The following is a 20,382-nucleotide window of genomic DNA, read 5'->3' as shown; positions in this document are numbered from 1 at the left end:
CACACCAACTTCAAGTAAATCCCATGTACGATTCAGAAATAGTTTGTTCACAGAACAGGAGACTCACTGCCCTTCCTTACAGAGATGTCACTACCTATAAATTAGACCATTCATTCATCATCATTTAGCTATTGCCACATGACACAAGCCACCCCAGCACTTAGTGGCTTGAAACAGGAAGCCTTTTATTGGTGTTCCTGGTTGTACAGTTGAGTGGTTCTTCTGGTTGCAGCTGGATTCACCCATATGACTAGATATCAGTCTTCTGGGCTTTGAGCTGGGCTTTCTCACATATCTGAGGGGTTGGCTGGCTGAGTCTGGTCTTGGATGGTGTCCACTGGGACAGATGGAGTGCCTTCCACATGTGGTCTGCCCTCTTGCAAGATGAGCCCAAGTCATTTTTGTGGTTTTTAAGGGGTGAGCAGAACTATGCAATGATGCCTTGGTTCAGAACTGATATACCTTGACTTGTGCTGCATTTTATCAGTCAAAGCAAGGTGCAAGACCAGGACAGATGCAGAGGGTAAGGCTAGCAATTCTTCTTGATGGGCGCTATTGCAGACTCTCATTGCAGGGTGCATGGGTCCCATAATTGAGGGCCAAGGAGTCCCATAATTGAGGCCATCAGTGCAATCAGTTTGCCACATTCATCCTTTCATTTATTCATCCCATAATCCTTGGGGTTCCTCAACAGTCCTTTGTTCTCCTGTTCCATTCTTTGTTTAAAGTCAGGAGAGATTCTGTACCATTTACTGTATATAGTCTCTAAGGAAGCCACTGAGTTGAGTCTCTAAGGTCCAACCAGAGGGATGGGAGAGATGGACAAGAAGGTGGCCAAGAGTGAGAGAATGGGAGTAATCCCGGGGGTCTGTATCCAAAATGGGGCTGTGAACCTAAAGGAAGGAGTGTTAAGTCTGTGAGTCGGGAGCAGCTTCCCAGAAGAGGAACGAAGTCACCCAGGAACTGGGAGCAGGAGAGAATTGAAGAGAAGGGCGGGAAGAGGCTGTACAGCAGGTAGAACAGTGCCAGGGTGGGGGTTGGAGGCAAAAGGACCTTAGGAGCTGCTTCTGGAATGTTCAGTTTACTGGAAGGGTGGGAGTGGCAGGAGTTGAGGTCGGAAGAGTGTCCTTGGGCCAAGGTAGAAAAGCCTGTCATCAGGGGCTCAGACATAATTGATGGGCAGAAGGCAGCCGGTAGCAAATTTTTTTTTTCTCCCCATTGCGGTGACTCATGTACCCAATGTAAGGAACAGACAGTATGATTATTGTACCCTGGTGCTCTTTCCTCATCAAAAGGAAGGCACGACAGACAGCATAGTTCTGTGGATTCCAGATCGTGTGCTGTGGCGCCCTGGTGGGGGATCACAGGGAAGTCACAGGGATGCCATGGGCTACCACCAAATTGTGAGCAAAACACAGCTCCATCTGCCAGACATCACTTAACTATTACTGTGAAGTTGTTTGCACCTAAGTACCCAGGAAATGGAGCTTTTACTATTTCTTTTGCCCCTAGAGGTATAATGGAAAAAAAAAAAAAACTGCATCACAAACAGCACTATAAAGCGACAAAGCTTGAGTCTGGGAGGCTCTGGTGAAGTTGGCCAGAGAACTTGGTTGGAATCTTGCCCTGTCCTGTTATCAGAGGTGCGACCACGGGCGGTGTGTGACTTTCTCTGACCTGTTTGCTCATCTTTGAAGAGTGGAGATGGCACTCCCTCCCACCCTATCCCCTCACCAGGTCATTTGAGAGGAATAAATGAGTTCATATAAGGAAAGGGCTTTATTTTTTTAAAAGATTTTTTATTTAATTATTCAAGAGAGATGGAGAGGCAGAGACACAGGCAGAGGGAGAAGCAGGCTCCATGCAAGGAGCCCGACGTGGGACTTGATCCCGGGTCCCCAGGATCACACCCTGAGCTAAAGGCAGGCGCCAAACCACTGAGCCCCCCCGGGCTGCCCAAGGAAAGGGCTTTAAAGGGAGCCTGGCACGCTGTCGGTGCTCGGCCGGCAGCGGCCTTATTACTCTGGATGGTTCGGCCTTGCCCAGCATCTGGGCACTCGCCAGGCCAGTTGTCTGTCTGCGAGGCCCTGAAATGCAGCGCAGGTACCCCTGTGGGGACAGGAGGGTGAGTAGGGAAGGTCAGCAGCCTTGAGCAGCGGTGAGGACTGGCTATTCCTGCATGTGATCAGAGCCCGAGGGGACACTGCCGCACCTCGTGTCCTCATCCATGGGATCCCCGCAGCCTCTCGTTGCAGGAAACTTCGTTTCGAGCACAGCTCTGGTGTCACGTGCTGCGCTCAGGCTGTGCATTCGAACTCCGGCCCTTTCCGTGTGCCGCCCCCGCTCCGGCCCAAGCCAAATGAACTGTCTCTACAGAAAAAGGCTCAGCTGATGGGAATGCGAGGTGAGGTCTCTACTTTGTCACCTCGTGCATTAAAGGATGGGGCAGGATGGCCTGATGGGGCGGGGGTGCGGGCAGGTGGGGAGGTTCTCCCGCAAGCGCCCTCAAATCCTCTCTGCAGGCCAGGTGGGCTTCTGTTCTTAGGGAGAAGCTGGTTGTGGTGGCTCAGTGTCCCCCACTCCCAGTTGGTCTCCTCTCCTTTTCCGAAGAGGGCTTCAGGGTGCAGTGGGGTACAGTGCTTGCTCTGAGTGCACATACGTTTGCTGGCACCTCTCTGTGTGCCCGCGGGGGTGCGTGCAAGGGGGCCCATGAGTGCTGCTGTGTTTGGGATCTGCCCAGGCACCCCCTCATCCCCCTCTCTCCAGCAGCCCGTCAGTCTCCTTTTGTCCAGGGAACTTTTTTTTCCATTTTTCATCCCACAAACGTCACTCTTCTCCTGTCCGTGACTTGTAGCCGGGAGTTGGCCGCGGCCTCATTTCTCATTCTGGTCCTGTTCCTTTAGGAATCTGCCAAACCTCTTCTGCATTTGTTTTTCACCTCAGCACTCTCTTCTGTCAGCAGTTCAGTGAGCCCTTTCCAAGCTCATTTTTCCCCATTTGCTTCTTAATTAGTTTTCCCCTCCTGCCTCTCCTCTCCATGCCTCCGTCCTGCCGCCCTTCCAGTCCATGTCTCACGATTTCTGGCCCACTGCTAAGAAAATGTGGGTCGGAGCAATGTCAGTCACGGTTATTGTTTCCAGGCATGTGGCTTTGTCTTGAAATTTTCAGTTGTATTCGTTTGTCATCTTGCTCTGGAATAAGTCCTGCGACCTGGGTGCAGGCATTGCGTTGACCTGCGATGGTGGGTTTGCGGAGGCAGGGACTTGGTCTCTCCCTGTGGAGCATTTGTGGGAAAGGATTTGCATTTTAAAAATAAAGTGCTCTGAGTAAGTGTTAACCTGTGTCTTTAAGTCTTTCTGAAGCCAGGAAGCCAGGCTTTGTTTTATAGATGCAGGCACAGTCTCTGAAACTCCTGAAATGTTAAATAACCATTAGTGTCTGTGGTGTTTGTTTGTTTGTTTGTTTGTTTTTTGGTGGCAGGGAGAGTGTTCATAGCTTTTATCAGATTCCCATAGGAGCCTGTAGCCTCCAAATATTGGGACACCCTGCCTGGGTAATTTAGAAAGCCTAAAGAGGTTGGAAATTATAATACGTGATCTGGAAGCAAAGGATAGAGGTCACAGGAGCACACAAGAAAAACGTTTCGAGGGCAGATGAAGCCCTTCTTGGGGCACCTGGCAGTGCACGTGTCCAGGACCCCAAACTGTGATATCTATACAAAGAGTGGTAGTAAAGGAGGTTGAGATTGGTTTTTGAAAGGCCCCATGACCCCCTCCCCCAACGCCGTACTGATCATTACCCCTTAGGGTTGACTTGTGATAGACTGTTAGAGGTTAAGTGGAATAAAACAAAAAGGTGGTTGCCCTAGGAATTTCCATTGTGCAGCACACCACACCAAGCTCTGTCCTCTGTGGCAAGTTAGCTCGGCCCCTTAGGTGCACCGTGTAGCTGCAAGGAACAAAGATGGTCATGGTCCTTTCCGGAGCTCCTAGGTCTTTGCTACTCAAAGGGGCTGCACAAACCAGCCACATTAGCAGTAGCTGGGATCTCTATTAGATAAGCAGACTCAGAGGCCTGCTGATGCACAGTCCGTGGAATAACCAGATTCCCAGGCGATTCATAGGTACAGTCAAGTTCAAGGACAAAATTCTAGTGCAGCCTGTTTCTTGGGTGGCAGTCAGAGCTCTCTGAAGCATCGTGTCCTGGGCATGTCCTGTCAGTGCTTCTGATGAAGTTCTGATTTCCTGTTATTTTTACAAGGAATTTTCATTCCAAGCAATTTAGATACATATCTTTAGGCCTGAATATGATTCTGTACCTTTCGGTTTTGTACCCTTTTGCAAATGTTCACAGGCAAATGCATAGATCAGAGTAATCCTTTTTTTTTTTTTTTTTTGACTATCCACTTGACATATAGGGATAGAAAGATACCATCATACCCGCCATATGCAATCACCATAGAAGGCGCGGAGGAGTCAAGCAATAAGACACTGGTGCTGCCTTTGAGAAAGAAGTCTGGTCCCTGGAGATAAGCACAGAGAAGGGTAATTTCATCTCATTGTATCGTATCTTGGGATGGCATACGGGACCAGGGAGAAGAGCAGGTGGTTCTTTGCCTATGCTGGGGTGTCACTATACACTGTATATACAGTGTATCAATATACACTGATAGGTATGACATGAAGACATTTTTAGGCCTTTACCAGACTTCTGACCTCTTCAGGGAGCTGTCCTCCCTCATGCCTTTGCAAACCTTGAGTGACTAGCACCTTTTGTGTGTTCAAGTAAGTAGCTGGAGTAGTCATTTGTTTGGTTACCAGCCTACTGATATGTAGCCTGAGAGAGAGCATTGAGTACTTGTTCCGCTGCTTTGCCCCTTGGCTAAGAATCCCTGCTTCCCACGAAGGGGAATGACTTCCCCTGTGAAGACTTCATGTCCTCGTGATCTCCATTTGAAGGCATGTTACATTTAAATTTAACGCTTTTCCTTCCTTCCGAATTGCCTAGCCGCAGCTTTGTCACTGATCCCTGTAGCAGAATTAGCCCCATTTGAAGATGGAGGAGGTGGATTTTGGCTCTCTCCATGCAAGGTTGTTAGGAGTTTTTCAGGAGGGAGAAACAATGATCCTACAATACATTTACTTTCTGTTGACAGGTATGGAACAAAAACTAGCTGGGAAATGAGAGTGTTTGTATCAGCCTATTGTGCTATACACACACACACACACATGCACACACACATATACATATATATATGGCAAAATATATATATAAATATATACATATACATTTATAAAATATAAATGTACAAATATATATGTACAAATGTGTGTGTATGTGTGTGTATATATATATATATATTTTAGTAGAATCTCCTTTTCTATACGCTAACTTGGTTTTCCACACTCTTGCTTGGAAGTCAAATTTGGAATCAAATTCTGTAATCATTTACTTGCTGGGTATGCTTTGGAAGTACAGTTAGCTAACTCTCTGAACCTCATAGGTAAAGTGGGGGAGCAAATATTGAAAAATGATAATTAAGAATGAAATGAGATGGTGTATGCAGAGGGTCTAGTAAAATTTATGCAATCACTAGTTTGATACTGAGTGCTAATATTTAGTGGGCATAGTTGCTGAAACCGTGTGCTCATCACCATGTTGAAATCTACCCCGAAGGAAAGCAGCAAACATGACCTGCCCTCGGGATCTTACAGTGCTTTACTGTATGAGTGAACTAAAATGTGAGACAAGGAACACAGATGTGTAAAGCAGGCTGCATTAGTTTCCATGGAAGATTGGAGAACCATGCCCCAATTACTCCGTTCCTGCCAAGGGCCCCTCACAGGAAGGAGTTCAGTGTTAGCGGCAGTCCCATTTTTCAGGAGATGTTAGAAACCCAGATTTTTATGTGAAATCTTGTTTTTCACATGTTGGTAACTAATTTAAAAAGTCTTCCTGACCTCACTTCTAGTCTAGCACCAAACAACAAGAGTGTATCCTTATCAATACAAGTATTTTTGATGCTCTGCCCTCTTTGATTCATTGCTTCACGACAAAGTATAGCCCTGATCTTCCACCCACCTTCCCTTCCATCCTTTCTCCCACCACAAGGACACATACCCAGGGTCTGGATCTCAGAGCCTTGTCTCTACTTTCCATGTAAATCATGGGTTTCAACAGTAAAAGACTTGACCATGGGTAGTCCTTGTCTATGAAACAAAACAGTTTAAAAGCTGGATTGAGTTCTAGATATGGTCTTTTTACTCTTCTGTTTTAGTCACTGTTTGTGCTCAAACCCAGAAATTAAAACCTGAAATGGTGAATTTTAGAGACAAGCTCTTCTTGGCAGGACTTGCACTTATATCCGTTTCCTGCGAGATGTAGCATTTATGAATCCTCAAGTTCTGAGCTACCAGTTTTGCCTAACACAAATAAAAATCGCACCTCTCAAAAAACATTGGCACCAGCTCTTTGGTTAGTAGGATGTTTTTGATAGGCTACGTCCTGGAAAAGCTCAACTGTAATACCTCCTTACCTTTGAATTTCACTTTATGGTTTCTAGGGGTGAACCGGGCAGGGAGGGCTTCCTAAACAAGACAAGGCTCTTGGTGTGCTCTAGGATCCTAACTATGATTTTCTGCAGCATCTCATGTGGCCTCAGACTGTTTTTGGTTCATGATGGGTGGGAACTGCATGTTCTTTAGTCAGTCCATGGGCTCTGGAGTGGCAGCTGCTGGTGTTAACAGGTTGTCTTCGAAATGGCTGTGGAGCATCACAGGTGGGAGGGAACCATGTTTCTTTGACCTAGACTAGGCCCTGTCATTGACTTTCACTCACCGGCCACCCATTAGAGAGATGAAGCCCCGCCTGGCTTAAAGGCTCCAGGCAGGGAAGAAATGGATCTGGAAAATACCAAGCTCATGGTGGTGATTTCCGAGTGAGAATAACAGCACAAAATTGGAAGGATTTATACAGCAAGAGTAATCTTTCTGATGAAAGAGGAAAGGTCGGGGATATTTTAGTCATGGTTTCAGGGCATAATAATGAGAATGGCACAGAATTAGTATGGGATCAGTCCCAGAAGTAGCACTTGCTGTTATAATATAATATAGTGTGTGTGTGTGTGTGTGTGAGAGAGAGAGAGAGAGAGAGAGAGAGAGAGAGAGATTATGTGTTTTTAGGAGGGTAGGGAAAGAAGAGCTGTGAAGCAGAAGGGCATTACTTTGAAGGGAAGTGGAGAAATAGTATCACAGGGTCAGCCCTTGGCCCATTGCAGGGTACAGAAGGCCCCAGTTAGAATCATTGTTTTCACTGGTGGTAAAAGCTGCGTGAAGTCATTTAGCCAGAGGGTAATACACAAGTGCCTTTTCCTAGTTATATATCTGCCATTTCTCAAATGTATTTGAGAAATGTGTCATTATTGATCTGTGGCCCCTCAACTTGGTGCCTCTTGTCTGCTCTGTGAAACTTGATCTGGGCCCCTTAAATATTTTTCCTTTATAGGTGGCACAGTGTTAAACTTTGCCAGTAGAGGGCAGGGGTTTTCTTGCCTCATTCTGCTTTCCGGGAGGGCTCTTCCAATGGCTTGTGACAGCCAAGAGCACATAGTGGCCAGCAGCCTCCCCTGCATGCCCTGTGCAATTTTGTAGCAGAGTGCCTCTGCTGAAATTTCTGTTAGTAGCTTTCTTGGTACCCTAGAGGACACATCTCTGGATTTGGCCACCTGACAGCATAGTGGCTTCTGTGTTATATAGCAAGTCATAGCTGTACCCTTTCTTAGAAAATCAGGATCTCTACCCTGGGGTGGTGCCTCCCCCTTATGTGTTCTATCTCATGCCCAGTTAGTAGCTGGTCCTCCTATATGTTTTAGAGTTCCTTGCATTATACTAGTCCGTCTCTTGTCACCCCAAGCCCCAGTGGGAGTTCAGAATTGTTTATATTAAGAGTTTAATGGTCAATTTTCTTGTTCATTTACTCTGTGATTTTCATCGTCTGATGGGACTCTTGAGTGATATAACACACCCTGAAAAAAAAAAAAGTATTCTCAGGAAACATTGTGAAAGATGCTGAAATAGGTAAAAAAGATGTAGTATCTAGTGCACTCTCTTGGGTTATCTGTGCCTTTCATTTTCTTTGAACTGTTTTTAGTTTGGCAAGTTATAGAAAAGCAGCTTTTTGGCAAGTGATCGTAATGGAAATGATTCTTGTTCATAGAAATGCAAATTAATTTTGTGCAGTGGAGGTACTATTGATTCCTCCTCTCAAGGAACCAGTTTCATATGAACAAATTTATTTCAACTTCCCTGATTGCCTGTGTATGTGTGTGTTCTTTGTATTCTTTTGAATCCCTTGTAATACCCTTCTGGTTCCCTCTCAATTAATGAGCTAAATAAAATCTTTGATGGATGTTCATTTCATATTTGTAAGAGTCATGGTTTTATCTTTAAAAAGAATCTTATGACAGTATGATGTATTAAGGAGCTCATGAGATATGCCCACTTAGATTTTAAAAATACCACAGAAAATGGTGATAAGAATTGCTAAAAAAAACTTACTTAAATGCATTTTAATGTTTTAAAACTGGACAGAAATGAAGAAATAAAATCATTTATAAAGAAAAAGTATTACAACCAGGTTTTGAAATGGAAAATAAGATTCATAACATACCCATAGAATGAGAGCATTTACAAATTACATATCTGATAGAGAACTTGTATTTTTTTAAAAAAGATTTTATTTGTTTATTCATGAGAGACAGAGGCAGAGGGAGAAACAGGCTCCCTATGGGGAGCTAGATGTGGACTTGATCCCAGGACTCTGGAATCACGCCCTGAGCCAAAGCCAGATGCTCAACCACTAAGCCACCCAGGCATCCCTAATAAGGAACTTGTATTAAGAATATATTAAAAACTCTTACAACTCAGTGATAAAAAGAAAAGCAATGCAATTTATAAATGGGCAAATAATCCGAATAGATAATTACCCCCAAAGAAACACAAATAGTCAATTAGCACATGAAAAGATACTCACCATCATTAGTCATGGGGGTGTGCAAATCAACACAAGAGTGAGATACCTCTTTACACCCATGAGGATGACTGGGTTAAGAAATATAATAATAGCAATAACAGGTGTTGGTGAGGGTGTGGAGAAAGGAGAACCTTCATACACCAAGGGTGGGAATGCAGAATGGTGCATCCTCTGTAGAAAGCATTTTCACAGTTCTTTAAAAGGTTAAATTTGGAGTTCCCTTATGACCTAGCAGTCCTCCCCCAGGTATAAAAACAAGAGAAATGAAAATCTGTTCATACAAAAAGTTGGCCTGGAATATTGATACAGTATCTTCATTCATAATAGCCATCATCTGATGAATAAACAAGATGTGATCTATCTATATGGGGGACTATTATTTGGTTATAGGCAGAATGAAGTACCCATCCATGCTAGAAAAAGGATGAATATAAAAAGCATGATGCTAAGTGAGAGAAGCCAGTCACAGAAGACCACGTGTTTTGTGATTCCATTTGTAGGAAATGTCCACAATAGAAACACTTAGAGACAAACAGTAGGATTGTGGTTGCCTATGGCTTGGAATGAGCATGGAGGAGGTTCAAGGGGTAATAACTAAAGGCTGTGGGGTTTCTTTTGGGGTGATGGAAATGATCTAAAACTGTTGTGATAATTGTACAATTCTGTGAATATACTAAAAACTGGTAAACTGTACCCTTTGGGTGAGTTGTATGTGAATTATATCTCAGTAAAGCTGTTACCAAAAAAAAAAAAAAAAGATAATCATCAAATAAACCACATTCCTTAGTGGGGGTGGTGGTGGTGGTAAATGCTGCTTGTGCACAAACTGACAAATCTCTTGTCCTCATGTCAGAAGATCTGCCTACCTTTTCTTTTTTGATGTCCTCCCCTGTAGAACTCTTCTTTTTAACTAGGGGCACCATTCTTTCAGTGGAGATTATTGCAAAGTGAAATGAACAGCTGCATGATTGCTTGATAGGTGTTCTTTCCACCCTCTACAGCATCCATGGGGAGTACCTTGGAGAACTGATGGTTTATCTGAACTGTTATTTTTCCTGTTTTTTCTATCACTACTTGAGTGTTTAATGTTTTATTTTAGATCCTTTTTCTCTCAGGATCTTGTGGTAGTGGCAGCTGAAGGAATCTAAATTTAAAATTGTCTTAAGTTATGAGTGATACAGAGGCAAAAATGGCATCTAGAGCTTTGATCGACAAAAACAAAGAAAACCAATGGCCTAGAACAATGAACCACAGTAACGATACAGAATGTATTGGGAATAAATAGGAAGTCTTGCACCTAGGTTCAAAATAATTAGTTTTACTAACCCAGAATGATATAACCTGACTTGATGACAATTCCAATGATAAATAAAGCCATGTTGATTTTTCACCAGGGTGTAGTGAGGAGGGAGGTTGAATAAGAGCCAACAATTACTATGGGTTTCAGAAAACTCAGTTTTGTTCACACTCCAGGTCAACCACTTACTAATGAAGGGTCTAAGGTGGGCTGCTTAACCTTGGTACATCTCCATTTTCTCACCCTGTAGGATGGGATAATAGTATTGACCATAAAGGATAATTTGAGATGATAAGCCAGGATAATATTTGTGAAGCCTTAAAGCTGTACATAGCTTTAGTAGTTACTAAATGATGAGGGTGGAGATGATAGAAATGTTATAGAAGTAAGGAGTCCAGACTAAGAGAGGTGACAGTGCCAGTACTTCGCAAGACTCAAATCCCCTTGGGAACACTGGGATCTGGTAACTAGGATCATTGACTTAGGGTGTTGATGGAGGGTGGCCCTCATTGGGAAGGGACTGGGAGTTGTGAATGCAGTTTAAGCAAATAATTATTATTTTTCATAGCAAAGAACTTTTGTGTCATGGGGATGAAAACTTCACACTAGGGCTTGCCAGAAGTGACTGTCTGGGTTAGCGCAGAAGATAGGGGCTGTGCACTGTAGTAGTGTCTCAGTCTTATGTTCCTCATTTACAAAATGGGTATTACACTGGCTGTGAGGATTAAGATTTACATAAAGCATTTAGCTCAAGAAATGGTGCTTATATAGCATCATCAATAACATAATCAGAGAAATAAGACCAAACACAAAAGCAACTATGACATAGACATTTAATAAATGTCATAAGGGAGCTACTCAGTGCTCTGAGATTTGGCGGAGGGAGGGCTCCTGTGCGTTGATGGCTTGAGGAGGCAGTGTTTTATTTGGAAGTGCCCTTTCAGACTATGAAGATTGGGGTGGAAAATGGAGAGCATGGTAGAGGCTGATCTCTGATCACAGTGATTTTGTAGAAGGAAACCTTCTGGAGAAGGGACTAGGGACTTACTGTTTCTCCGTTCCCTTCTACCTCATGGTAGTTAATTCTAGGAATATTCCTTTGTTGAAGGGGTTCCTAGAGTTTTAGTTCTCTTCCTTGAAGAAATGTTTTTTTTTTTTTTTTTTTTTTGAGAGAAAGAGAGAGAACATGAGGAGGGAAGAGGGGCACAAGGAGATGGAAAGAGAGAAAATCCAAAGCAGGCTTCATACTCAGCTTAGAGCCTGATGTGGGGCTGGATCTCAGGACCCTGAGATCATGACCCGAGCCAAAATCAAGAGTTGGACATTTAATCGGACTGAGCCACCCAGGTGACCCAAGAAATGCATTTATAAGTGAAACTTGAGCTGTGGCAGTCCACCTGGGAAGTGTTTGCATAGGACCTTCTTTCTGTTCCTCAGTAACCTAGACTCCTACCACTAAGAAAAAATGTGAAAATATTTGTTGTAGGGTGTTCAGTTTTGAGGGAAAAAATCTCTTTAAATCCGATTCCTTTTGTGGCAGTTAGTTCCTTTTACAGGAATGCTAGAATCGAAGAACCTCTAGATCCTGTGGGGAATCTCAGTTGGGTAGCCTTTTTCTAGCTGGATTTCTGTGGGGTCAAATGACTGGATATGTGGTTGGAGGTGAGAAAGAACAGACCAGGGCCAAGTGGCTGCTGTGGCAGGCAGTGGCCACCCTTGTGACCTGCTGTGCTGAGTTGCACATCTTCAGGTACTGTATGCCCAATCGATGAGGAAGGGGGGATTTCTCCACTCAAGGAAGAAGACTGTCCTGTCAGCAATGTATCACAGAGTACTGTTGCCCTGTAGAACCTTCAGGCAGGTTTCTTCATCTGCCCCCGCAGACCGGCTCCTCCCCTTTCCTGTCTTGGCCAATGACACACTACTTTTCCTCAGCTGCCCCAGCTGTAGGGCTCTTGGTCATCCAAGCTGCCTCCTCCCCCCATCTCTCCACTGGCCATTGTCCGTTGTCCCGCTGATTTGACCTCTTAAATGTTTCTGGCTCCTGGTCTCTACCTAGTATGACTGCCAGTACCTTGCTGAGGCCTTTATCTGACTCATTTGTCACCCAGAGTTGCAAGAGCCGCCTCCCTGCACTCCTGGGCTCCAGCCATGTCTTCTTCAAGTTCTCCACATGGCAGCCAAGATCAAATATGGAGTTCTCTCCATTTTGTTGTGGTTCTCATTGAACAGGGAAGGTTTTTCAGAATCCTCTGGAGACCCTTTTCAAAGCATTTAGGTATATGTCCCATGCTAGACCCATAAGTAGAAGGGGAGCACGGAGAAGGGGGTTTGGGATTCTGACATGAAAAATCTTCCCCAATATGTAAATAGGCAGTAATTAATGCTTTTTAAAAAAGACTTTATTTTGAAATAATTATTTCATGAGAAGTTGTAAAAAGAGGACAGAGTGTCCTGTGAACCCAGCTTCCCCCAGTGGTGTCATCTTACATCCTCTAGTACAGTATTAAAACCCGGAAATTAGCAAGGAGATTTTACTGTTGAGTAGACTACAGACATAAGTAATGCATCTTAATGCCTCTCTCTCTTGCCAGGTTAGAGTGTCACACTTCCTGTTACATGAACTATTGGATTATTTCTTGACTTCACCGGGATGCATTTTAATTTAGGAATGGCATGGATGGACTTGATTCTGGGAGTGGTGGCGGTGTGAGTAAGATTTTGACAGCTACCACTTGTTTATCCTTATAAAGTGGATTATATCCCAAAGAGCTTGCCAAGAATAAATTTGAGCGGTGTAATTCTATCTAGTGACCTAAGGTCATAACTTTCTTATGTGAAAAGTCGAACTGCCACAACAGGTTTTAGGCTAGAAGAATAGTATGGACATTTATTCTTCTTGAATCTAAGATGCAGTTAGCTTAAAATTATGTCCGCGTGAATTGTTTCCCAGGCATGTGTAAATCTTGCTTTCTTTTATCTTGTTTAGATTGTAAAACATAAGGGCTCAGGGCTTATTTTATTGTTGTGGGTTTTTTTTAAGTCTTGTTTTGGTCATAATTCTAAAATACAGTGCTTCCCGGTGTGTGGCTCTATGCAGTGAATCATAAAAGTGTAGTTTGCCGTGAGAGATGGAATATTCTTATGGGTTGTTATGAATTCAGTGGACGTCAGACTTTTAGGTGCTCACCAAGGAGATTCTTTGAAGTAGCTATTTTTACCAATACTGGGAATCTGTTCTGGTGACCGAGTTCAACTCGGCCTCCTCATCAGAACCGATGGACGAGATAGAAGAATCCTTTGTATCCGCTTTGGTGACATTTTGCTGACACTTGCCTGCATCTTTTGTGTTTCACACAAATGTGCTCATGTCTTCTGAGAAAGGGAACTGAAGAGCGATAGGAAAACCACTATGTGCCTCAGAATAAAACTGGGTCAGGGAAGGCAGATAGAGGGTCTTAAAATCAAGCAGTAGGGTGAATTCTCCCACCTACACACAGAGGCCTTTGGGGCTTCTTTGAGCAGTCATGAGACTTCTTCTAGAACATGCACCTGTCCTCAGGCTAAGGTGCTGGACTAGACCATTTGCAAAGTAGACAGGATCTCTGTTTCTGTAACTTCCCAGAGGGGCGCAGGGTCCTTTGTTCATGCCAGTGGTGAGATTCTAATCTGGATCTAATTCTCAAGTCTTTGAACTACTTCAGATTGCCTACATCCATGCAAGACATTCCAGGTTCAGCCTTCATCCTCTGGAGTAATTCTGAAGCAGGCTTCAGAGAGAGGATCTCAAAGGCCGACTTCTTTCATGGCTGAGGAGTTGCCTTATGATGTGTATCTCTGAGTGGAGAATTGGGAACACGCTAGATGCTGTGTCCCCTTGATGGTGGGTAATGACCTCATTAGAGGAAGAAGGAGACTTCATGGCTCAAGGAGGGAAGGAAGCAGCCAGCTGAAAGTTACTCATCTGATTCGTTTCTTTGTCTTTCTCCTACTTTGTGTTAGCAAAGTGGTGAAGTAGTTATTGGGGGCCGAGGAGGAGGCTTGGGTGAGTAAGCAAGACCTTCCAGGTTCTTCAGAGAGATTCCCAGAGCAACAATGCCTCTATTTTCCAAGGACAGCACCAGCCAGGCAACTTTATTGACCAAGGGACTATCAGGACTTTTCCCAACAAATATTAAGCCTGCAAATATTGACAGAGGGACTTGAATCTCATAATTCAAGGAGTTTGAATCTTAACAAAGAACAAAGAATGTAGGGTGGACATTTGAGCTCAGTGGTATTTGTGAAACTAAAATGTGTATATGTATCAAGAATTACCAGATTATGGGGGTGGGGGTACATGCTCAAGGAGAGCAGTATGGCTCTGTCCTTCATCTAGGACAACCAACCATCCCACTCTGCCTGTGATGGGAGGGTTTCCTCTAGGAGATGTTTCCAGTGCAAACCCTGGGCAACTCTAGTTACCCTTACCTTCGTCAGTCTTTGGTGGCCCTGGGCAGGTCGCTTAGACTTTTGGAATACTGGGCCCAGTGTCACTCCCTAGATGACTTAAGGCCAGTCATCTTTACTGCTTCTTAGGATTGGCAGTTAGTTGTGACTCATTCACAAGGTGGTGTTGGGTAGAGCATGTGGACTATAAAAGCTAGTGCTCTAAAAAAAAAACCAAAACAAAACAAAACAAAAACTATTGCTCTGAAGCCATCATTGACAGTGATGATCAGGAATTGATATTTGATTAAGAACAGTATTGGCCGCTGTTGAGATGTTAAGAATGGTTAGACAATTAGGATAAAGTAACAGACACTCAGAATGAGGTGGACTGAGCAGGTAAGCCAGATTCTAAACACCTTTGAACTTAGGCCCACCTGGAATTTTAAAAAATCCCAAATGAGTGCCATCATTTGCAAACACAGATCTGACCCAGAACTCTGGGTTTCTGGATTCTCTGGAAAGACTGGGCAATCTGGCCACCCTAGACTGTCTTACATTACCAGTAGCTGGAGATGTGAGGTGGTCCCCTCTGTTGATGGGGCATGTGGTCTCTGGTTCATCACAGCCCCCCTCCTCCATCACCCTCCTTCTGGGGCTTGTTCCTCCTACTTTCTTCCTGATTTCTTTAATTCTCTGTCTGGTAGGGTGGACATTTGAGCTCAGTAGTTTTCAACCCTGGCTGTACCTTAGGGTTTTGGGCTTTATTTAAAATTATAATGGTTTCCTGGCCCTCCCAAACCAACTGAATTGTAATATGAGGAGAGAGGTCTGATTGGGGCAGTCACAGTGTGAGTTTAATGTTAACTGAACTCACTGGGAAAAACCAGGGAACTTTTAAAATGTAAATATCCCAGTGGTATATTCATGGCACGTATTGCTAAGGTATTAATAAACTCCCCCCCAGATGCTGCTGTACTGCTGTAGGCATTTAAATCATTATAATAATGACCGTAGTTTTTTTGCATGGAGTGATTATAAAAATTTTTTTAATGGGCTTATAAATCTAGTGGTTATGAGAGGCAAGTAACATGAATTTAGTGTGTTTGAGACAAGGGATAAAAAAGGAGGGGGCACGATTAAAATGAACATTGGTGGTTTTCTGTTTGCATAATGGCTTCATTCATCTATAATTCTTTCACTGTAAATCAATTTCTAGAATCTCTTGCCCCCAACCCCCTTCCAGGATCATATTCTGGTTGTCCTGAATTATTGAAAAATTCAAGGAGCTAGCAAATAAAAATCGGTTTCTCTCATTTGATACTTTAAATGGTAGGGACTTAGCACCTATTTCTGCTGCTTCATTTTAAGGACAATAAAACTGAGCTCTGAGATGTCAGGTGACTGGTTCAAAGCACTGTCCCTAGTCTTGGAATTCTGTGTCATGTTCCCTCCTTACAGATCAGAGCAATTGTCTCCAGGTCTGTAACTGCAGACAAGCTGGGTATCTCTCGTCCCTGTGTGCCCTTCCTTAAGCTTGACCCTTGTAGCCAGTGGCTTCAAGGACTTCTCTTATTCACCTTCTATCCACTGATGTCTAACCCAGGGCCTGGCCTTAGTGTCTGGAATTGAAGGCTGATGAAGAAAGAAGCCAATTCAGGTCACAGGTCTCCATGAAACCTTGTGGGGCTTTTCTCCAGCCCCTGAGTCTTTGGGACCCACTGGGGGTGAGCCCTGGGTAGAGTCCTAATCAGCATTCTGTGCTGCCCGGTGTGAGTGATTGAGTTGTGGGTCTTCTCCCAGGGCAGGGACAACCTCTTGAATCTTCAGTGTTTTCTCCACAATGTGCAGGACCCTGGAGAGCACACATCAAGCCCTTATGTGAATGTTTGTCTTACGGGGTCTCACTTCTCTAGTTGACCTCTCTTTGCCCTTTCAGCCAGTTTTCATGCTATGGAAAATATTCTCAAATGCCACGCTAATGTCACTTTGATAGAATAGCAAAAGAAAAATAATAAGATTGATCCATCTTTCTAAACTGGTACCACATGGGATGGCTGGGTGGATCAGTTGGTAAGTATCTGCCTTTGGCTCAGGTCATGATCCCAGGGTCCTAGGATTAAGCCCCACATAGGGCTTTCTGCCCAGTGGGGGTCTGCTTCTCCCTTTACCTCTGACCCTCCCCCCTGCTCGTGCTCTCTCTCGCTCTCAAATAAATAGATATAATTTTAAAAAACAAAAACTGGTGACATGCATTAGTAATTGCTCATTTTACGCAGAGTAGCCTCTGCAGTTTAAGGGGTGGATGTGCCGTCTTGCTCTGTACCTGATTGTTCTGCTCACTGCTCTAATTTTATTTGTTGTTCCCCATATCTTCAAATTAAGTCTCCGCCGTGAAAGGGAATAGAGGGGAAGGGAGAAGAAATGGGTAGGAAATACCAGAAAGGGAGACAGAACATGGAAGACTCCTAACTCTGGGAAACGAACTAGGGATGGTGGAAGGGGAGGAGGGCGGGGGGTGGGGGTGACTGGGTGGCGGGCACTGAGGGGGGCACTTGACAGGATGAGCACTGGGTGTTATTCTGTATGTTGGCAAATTGAACACCAATAAAAAATAAATTTATTATTAAAAATAATAAAAAAATTTTAAAGAAGTTCCAATACTCAACCCATTTTGGGTTCTTCTCTCCCAGGAGAGCCAAGACACCTTGTAGGAGGGATGTTTCACTGGTAGGGGTGGAGGAGAGAGTATGAGGGAATATTTGTAGGATTACCTGGGAAGTTGTTTTCTTTTAAAAGTGCCCAACAGAAGCCTAACCCAAAATGATAAAAACAGAATTTCAGGAGGAGGAAAAAGAAGGCCTCTGCTCAGGGCTATATTTTTTGAAAAATTTCCAGGTGATTGTTCTTTACCTCCCTAGCTCCTCATTTGAAAGTAGTGGGCGTACAGGGTTTCCTTGAAGTAATGGAAGCAAAAGCCCAACCCACAATGGAGCAGCTCATATTTATTAAGTACTTATTGTTATATGCCCAATCAAATGATTTAGTCCCTTTGGGGTTTTTTTTTTCAGGGTTTCTCCATTTATTTATTTTGTAAGTTTGGGTACGTTCTAGATGTCAGGCTCTCTGACAGTTACTAATGCAACCTAGAGTGCTGGTGAAGAAGCTGGATAACTATAGTCTCCAGCATCTCTACCACTTGGTAGCTGGGTGACCCTGAATAGACTGAGTAGTTCATTCTGCAGTTTCTCCCCACTGTGAGTGGGGGCAGTTGAATAGGCTAAGAGGATATGTTCAGGTGGTAGCAGCCAGCTCTTAGTGCAGTGACGATTGGGACAGTCCCACCTTCATGGAGCGGATTGTTGGATGACAGCCAGGGACCAGAGGGGAAGTCCTGTGGTCAGTGTACATGACACAGGGGGCATTTGACCCCATCTTCGCGTAGTCTTCCCTCTCTTTGCACCCTTTCCTCCATCAGCACCTCATTTATCTGTAGAGGAGGAGCTCAGCTATAGTAGTTTTTCTAGAAACCTTCCAAACTCTATACTACGTCCTCTTAATGAGGGATACTGTATCGTTATTATGAAAATCGGCTTTGGTGGGAACTGTAAGCAGAGCGGTGCTCCCAGGCCCTCCTGATATACCCTCTTCCCCTCTGCTAACTGGCCCTCAACCACTGTCCTTTCTGCAGTACCTTTTATGCTCTTGTCTTCCTTAGAGAGCCCTCCCTACTTCTAAGATTCCTAATCTCTTACTTATTGGAGGAGAACCAGAGGTTAGCAAGAGAAACCAAATGACCAGACTTGTTAAATCAAGGTCCTTGGTTTACAAACCAAACAGCTTTGTAAATAGCCTAACACTCCTCGAGGAGAGACTGACGTTTTTGTGACCTACCCTCTGCTTCTCTTTTCTACTTTCAAAGGCCCAGTGATCATGTGGAGCCCACCCGGATGGTCCAGGATCATCTCCCTGTGTTAAGGTCCGCTGGTTAGCAACCTCACTTCCTGGGGCACCCTTAATTCCCCTCGACCATGTCACATAAGAGGTCCTGGGGATCAGGATGTGGACAGTATTCTATTTACTGTAGCTGTCTTGTTCTTTCTTAATTACTTATTATCATGAGATGTTCCAAAAGATATTAGCAAATAATACAGGAAGATAAAAAAACACATCTAAAATTTAGTTCAGAATAAAAAAAAAGAAGCCAGGAGAAATGCAGAGTAAGAAAGTAAGAGTCAAGAATGAAGTTCAAACACAAAATAGCTATCAGTTTACCTCCAGGAAGGAGACTGTGATTTTGGCTCCGAGCTTTTCCTAGCAGCGCTCGTGAAGAAGGAAGCAATGCCAGTTATGTTTTACTGTGTCATCGAGTAAAATCTGACTAGTTGTTCAGATGTCTGGATGACTATTCTTTCTGTTAAGATGAGAGCTTTCTTCTCTAGATCCTCCTGGATGCATGAAGTATAATCAGCAAAGCCTTTGCCAGGATGATAGTAAATCCAGCAATAGGTTTTTACCTGCCCCACCTTTTTTTTTTTTTTTAAATTGCTTTCTATTTTAAGTCAACTATGCATTGCTCTGAAGACTTCTTCCAAGATGTGGTCATGGCCAGGCCAAATCCATGATTTAGAAATATCCAAAGCCAGCAGTTCCCATCTGACATTTCTCATGCCCTGGGCATTCTTGAGTGTATCCTCCTGCCTGAGCTTTCATTCCAAACAGCAGTGATATCGATTTTATATTTTTTATTTCTGAAGGCCATTACATAAAACATATATTTACATATACAATCTGATGTCTTTTTAAGATGGAAGAGTTTGAAGCCTACCAGCATTTAGCAAGAGTTAAGATTGTGGTTAGTGGCATTCAGAAGAGTGTTCTGCACTAGTAGGCTGTAAGGCTTTTGAAATGATATAATGAAAAAAATGTTTATTTATATCCCTAATGGACTGTTGGTTAAAGGCAGGATGCATTAGGAACATTCAGGTCAAAGTATAAATTATTGAGCATTGAGCTGATAATTCTGCTGATTTTCCTCCAGATTATCTTCCCTCTCGCCAAAAGTTGTATTCATCTGATCAGAATTCTTTTGGCATTACTTACAGTAGTTCTTGAAAAATCAATATTTAGAAAGAGAAAATATTATGACGGTTATAGTCATTTCATCTTTTAATTTATTAGGATTAAAGATTCATACACCTGCAATGTGTTGTTTTGGAGAAATGCTTTCAAATAGCTGCTGGAAACCACCTGTCTTAGCCTGATATTTAGAAACAAAATGGAAAAAATACAAAAATAAACTTAAGGGGGTTTGGAGATGCCAGTTAATCACACCGTTCCTCCCGTCTGGGTTCTGAACTAGAGGAAATAGAGGAAGCCAGATGAAGACTAAAGTGCAGTGCCAGCTCTGCTATAGCAAAGCAGAGTTGGAAGATGTGTCTTAAGTGCAAGACTTTCCATTCTGCCCTAGACAAAATCCACGCATCTGTGCCTGGCAGCCCGGGGTGGGCTCTGCTGGGTAGGGAAGCCCGGTCCTTTTATTCCAAGGGGGCAGGAAAAGAGAGTGCCTCCCAACCCCAGCCCTGGGGCAAGAAACCCAGACCCCCCCCCTCGCCCCTTAAGCTTAG

General features: G+C 43.7%; 1 protein-coding gene across 7 annotated transcripts in view; it reads left to right on the top strand.

Moving 5' to 3' along the window:
- MGAT5 (alpha-1,6-mannosylglycoprotein 6-beta-N-acetylglucosaminyltransferase) overlaps nucleotides 1–20,382 on the top strand; it is a 336,949-nt gene that overhangs the window by 90,959 nt on the left and 225,608 nt on the right. For 2 of the 7 annotated variants that reach the window (XM_055315890.1, XM_055315889.1), the window contains exon 3: nucleotides 4,418–4,544. The exons of 3 other annotated variants lie outside the window; for them this stretch is intronic. The gene's annotated coding sequence lies outside the window, so the exon portion shown is untranslated. Of the gene's footprint in view, nucleotides 1–2,255; nucleotides 2,405–4,417; nucleotides 4,545–20,382 lie in introns of all 7 variants that reach the window. 2 more of the 7 variants (XM_055315892.1, XM_055315893.1) reach the window with 2 other exon arrangements.

Source organism: Nyctereutes procyonoides, unplaced genomic scaffold (genome assembly GCF_905146905.1).
Source record: "Nyctereutes procyonoides isolate TBG_1078 unplaced genomic scaffold, NYPRO_anot_genome, whole genome shotgun sequence".
Classification (NCBI taxonomy): domain Eukaryota; kingdom Metazoa; phylum Chordata; class Mammalia; order Carnivora; family Canidae; genus Nyctereutes; species Nyctereutes procyonoides.
The sequence above is the reverse complement of the archived record's forward strand: the minus strand, read 5'-3'. Positions and strand labels throughout refer to the sequence as shown.